The sequence below is a fragment of the Rhincodon typus genome, chromosome 7 (assembly GCF_021869965.1).
Source record: "Rhincodon typus isolate 14 chromosome 7, sRhiTyp1.1, whole genome shotgun sequence".
NCBI lineage: Eukaryota > Metazoa > Chordata > Chondrichthyes > Orectolobiformes > Rhincodontidae > Rhincodon > Rhincodon typus.
Genome location: NC_063338.1, coordinates 61,126,947 through 61,132,237, shown reverse-complemented (window position 1 = coordinate 61,132,237; position 5,291 = coordinate 61,126,947). Strand labels below are relative to the sequence as shown.

The 5,291-nt window shown below is 41.7% G+C and overlaps 1 protein-coding gene across 4 annotated transcripts in view; it reads left to right on the top strand.

The window, feature by feature from the left end:
• znf148 (zinc finger protein 148) overlaps window positions 1-5,291 on the top strand; it is a 138,378-nt gene that overhangs the window by 58,189 nt on the left and 74,898 nt on the right. The gene's annotated exons all lie outside the window — the stretch shown is intronic.

The window sequence follows — 5,291 nt, the reverse complement described above, 5'->3', positions numbered from 1 at the left end:
CTATAACATGACCTGCCAACTCTTGTACTCAATACTCCGTCAAATTAAAATAACAGGCGGCTAGAAGCTCAGGGCCATGTTTGCAGAGTGAATGGAGGCATACTGCAAAGTGGTTATCTGATTTTGTGTTTGGCTTCCTACAGTGGGGAAAGCATTGTCGTAGGCAGTGAATACAGTGTACTAAATTGAGAGAAGCACAAATAAGTGGCAGTTCCACCTTGAAGGAGTGTTTGGATCATTTAGGAAGGGAGAACGTAAAAAGACAAGTGCACATGCACTGAAAGGCTGTTTGGAAGGGAGGGGTGTTGGGATGATTGAAGGCTGTCATGTAAGGAAAACTCCATCTGAATCCTCCAAGAACCATGATGGTGTTTGCCTTGTGCACACCTTCCAACCCCAAGGAGTACACATTCAACAATCACACTGCTAGCACTAGCATGATCTTGATCGAGCTTACCGCAATGCTTTACTTCACCCTCCGCCAGCTCCCACTGGAGTGGAGCTCATCTATAGACAAACAGGAATCTATTCAATTTTGATTGTCTGCAGGCTAGGTCCAAGTTTGGCTCCTCTTCTGTCATTGGACTACAGTACACAAGCAGTGCTTGTGTCTGCACAGACTTGGAGGCCAAGTCATCATCAGCACTTTCACTGAGGCATGCAGCAGCATGGGTTTTATACTAGAAATTTCCTAAACAAAGGATCTCTATCAGTCTGCCACTTTTACACTACTGCATTGCATCCTACGCCCTTTCCCCAACTTCCACCCATTAATAAAATTTATGATGAGACTGGCAAACATCAGTTGCGAGGTTCCATGCCTTTGGTTGCCTGGGGAACAGTGTGTTTAGTGAGCAGGATCTCACTGTTGTTGTTGTTCAGACCAGCATCCCAACATTGAAGCATTTACCACATTCATCAGCAACTCTGACCTAGCCACATTATTTGCTTGCCTGACATGAGACTCCTGAAATAAGCGTCTATTCAAAGCTTCAAAAAAAAAAGGAAACCTGGAAACCAGGAGCGGGAGTAGGCCATTTGGCCCTTTTGAGTCTGCTGCTTCATTCACTATGATCCTGTATCCTAATGCCATATTCATGCTTTTCACACCACACTCCTTAATGCTTTTAACATCGAAATAAAGATAATTTTTTCTTGAAAATGCTTAGTGACCTGGTCTCCACAATCTTTTGTGGTAGCAAATTCCAGAGGTTAGCCACCCTTTGAGTGAAGAAATCATGATCCAAAATTGTATACCTTTGTATCTTGAGACTGTGCTCCCTATTTCTAGACTTCCCAACGAAGGCAAACATCCTCCCTGCATCTCGTCTGTCCAGCCCTGTTAGAATGTTAGACATCTCAATCAACTACCCTTCCATTCCCCTAAACTCCAATTAACCCAGACTCCATCGAACCAATGTCTCCACATATGACAGTCCTGCCATTCCTAGTATCAACCTATTGAACCTTCAGTACACTCCTCCATGGCATGTACATCCTTCCTTAGGAGAGCTCTTGTAGTGCAGCAGTAGTGTGCCTACCTCTGGGCCTTCTGGCCTGTGTTCAAGTCTCACCAGGTCCAGAGCTATGTCATAGAAGTATCTATCCTGTCTTGGGTAGAGAGACCAAAAGTATACACACAACTCCAGGCATGGTTTTACTAAGGTCCTGATAATTGCAGTAGGACATTCCTACTTCTGAACTCCAATCCCCTCCAACATTCTATGTGCCTTCCTAATTAATGCATGTTTATTTTCATTTAATGATTTTCAGACCAAAGTGTATAGCATCGCATTTATCCAAATTATCCTGCATCTGCCATATGTTTGTCCAGACACTCAACTTGTCTAAATTACCCTGAAGCCTCCTTGCGTCCCCCTCACAACTCTCAATCCCACCTAGTTTTGAGTCATCAGCAGACTTGTCAGCCTTTAATTCCATTAATTTCTCTCGCACCTTTTATTTTGCTAGTTTTGATTTTCTTCAATTCCTCCTGCGAACTAGACCCTTGGTTCCCTAACATTTCTAGGAAGTGATTTGTGTCCTGTTTTGTGAAGACTGGATGCTGATTGTGGTGCTATGTGATAAAATGAGCAAACCCCAGATGCACAAGAAATGCTTCAAGGATACTCTCAAAGCATCCTTGAAAAGTGCAAAATTCCATTGACACCTGGAAAACCCTGGCTGAAGTCTGCTGGATGTGGATGGAAGCATCTGGAAAGGTTTTGTACACCTTGAGTCTCATTGTTAACAAGATGAAGTCAAGCATTGCCAGAAATAAAAGCAAATAGTATCCCATCTTCCCACCTGTGACATAGACTGTAGGTCACTCATTAGACTCTTCAGTCACTTAAGGACTTTGTTTTAATGTGAAAGCAAGTCTCCCTTGAAAACTAGGGACAGCCTAAGAGAAGAGATGATGTGGACGAGCTGGTGTTGTACTGGGGTGGACAAAGTCAGAAATTACATGACACCAGGTTATAGTACAACAGGTTTATTTGGAAACACAAGAGAGATACTACCACCAAACAAATCTTCCCATCCCATTCCCTTTCTGCATTCTGGTGGTTCATTCCAACCTCTTCCGTCCTTCAGTTGATCTGAACAGCACCTCCCTTCTCTGACATTTTTCTGTGTGAGCGCAGAAGATATAACACTTGTCCTTTTAGCTTCTTCTTTATCATTGTACAGGGTTCTAAGTGATCCTCCTGGGTGAAATAGTGGTTTATTTCTGATCGTTTGAATTAATATGTGGTGTTCAGTGTTTATGACGGGACTTCCTTTATATTAGAGACACCAAACACATTAACTTGGATGTTTCCATTAGGGGGCCCTGCATTCAGTCTACAAGTGTGCCTTTAGCATTCAGTTATCTGCCTTTTAATTCTCTGCCCTGCTTCTATTTCTTTTCTTGGTCTCCGACAATGTTTCAGTAAAGTTCAACATCCGTTTCAGGTGCAGCCCCTCATCTTCTGGTTAAGTATGTTCCAGCTTTCTAGACTCAATATTCAGTTCAGTCCATAACCATCACTGCCATTTTTTGTTTGCATAGTTGTTGTTGTGAATGATTCTGCAGTTGCCATTTATTCTCATTCTAGATCAAGGTTTGTTTCTTTACTTCTCCCATTATTATTATCTTTTGACTTGCACCATTATCACTTTTGGCAATTAATCTCTCATATGCCCACACTCCCTGAGATCTTTCCTGCCCTTGCTCCTTTTCTTCCATCACTTGCTTAAAATAAATCTTTAGATGAGTACCTGTTAACATCAGTACAGCATGGTGCTGTCAGATATTGGACTGTATTTTTGATGCTGGGTTGGCAACAGAAAGTCAAGTCATTTCCTGGCTTTCCAAATCTGGCCCAGCAGAAAAGTAGGAGGCGGAATTTTTGTTCCAAGGTATTGGGGCTCCCCAGGAGCCAGGCTGGACAACACTGACATGTCCAAAATTTGAAAGCGAAGCATAAGACATCCTACAACAGTCAATCCCCCTTCAAAACATATTGTCCATGCCACCTCATGATCCTATATCCACCATAATCCTTGTGGCGTCCATACTATTATGACACACCAACCTGCTGTCTTGTATTTCATATCATACATGCCAAACAATATCTCTCTGCATACCCCATGCTAAGTGTAAACTCACACCGACACCTACCACTCTTTTTGCTCTTAGACTTACCACGCCAATTCACCCAGTATCCACTAGGGGCAGACCGCAGGAGCCCTGGCTAAGGAAATTAATGTGATGTGTCTACTGCAAACTTTTTTTTTAACAAGCGAGACATTTTTTCAAAGATTTGAAGGGCTGAATTTTGGAATGTCTTGATGCATTTGACCCTTTGTTTTGACAGATCTTTGACAGTTCAAAGAGCTTAACAGTTAATGAGTTTTTTCATGTTTTATGCACATTCATGCCACATTGTGTCAGTTATAAAGGGGTACTTTACTTTTCTGAAAGTTACCCTAGCTATCCAAATGAACGCATAAAGTTAAGACCCCCTCCTACAAATCTGTGCACTTCGTATTTCAGTCACCCAGATCACAAATCTAACCAGAATGGAGGCAGATGTTGATTCCTATGAGCGGCTGCTTCCGCAAATGCACGTGCAAAGAAAAAAGTGACCAGACCCCATTCCTACACCCTCATCCTGTGAAAATGTTAGGGGGTGGGACTTCCAATTTCTGGGCTCATCCACTACTTTTGTGAAGATCCAGAAAATCTTGAGTATCTGTTGGTGCTTCAACAGATGTTTGGAAACAGCCCAATGATTTGAACCCTCGTCAGTGTGGAAATCATATGGATTGACTGTAAAGAATGCTAGTAAATAAGTTACAAAATCGGGAAGGGGCAATTGAGAGCAATACTTGACCATTCAATAGAATCCGAATGTTACAACTCCAAATCATGCTCAGCAATACATTTAGAATCCAGCTGAGGTCTCTGTCGTTCAGATTACCCATTTCGTGACTAATTTTTTTGAGCTTTGTTATGTCTGCAGAAAAATAAACCTAATCAGCATCAAGCTTATCTACTGCAACCAAGCACCAAAAAGAAATTGTATCACTTACTTTTTACAAAACACATATTTTTATTTGATGCTACATAAATTATTCCAAGCCTCAAAGTGCCTCTCTCAAAGACTGGAAGTTTCTTTTTAACTTGATTTTGTATGTTTGTACAACTTTATTGGGGAACTCAGCTTACAGGAAGTGCTGATGAAGAGACTGTTGCTGCTGATTTTAAGATTCTTTGCTGTTAAAGAAATGCTCTTCTGCAGGAGATTTTCAATTTACCTTTCGTCCTAAAACAACTATTGTTTTCAAGCATTAGTATTATTTTCCTCTGCTTACTTTTTAGTTTGCTTTTCACTGAAGGAAAAGTGACTGCTTCAGCTAGTATATAGTTAGGAAGGATATGGCTGTCAGACAATGATGAGTTGCTGACCCTGAGGGTGCCTACCCTGCCCTGTTCTTTCTGAGTTGGTTTCCTTGTTTAAAGTACATAGAGAAACTGATATTTCTGATATATTTCATTCTGAGTACCAAGACAAACATGAAGTTTAGTAATTGCACAGTTAAAGTAAGTGGTTATTCAATGAAACTGACAAAGTAGTTTTGAGTGCAATTTCAGTTATAAAGTCATAGAGCAACACAGCATGGAAGTAGATGACAACAAGGTGCAGGGCTGGATGAACGCAGCAGGCCAAGCAGCAGCATAGGAGCAGAGAGGCTGACGTTTCGGGCCTAGACCCTTCATCAGAAAAGGGGGAGGGGAAGGGGGT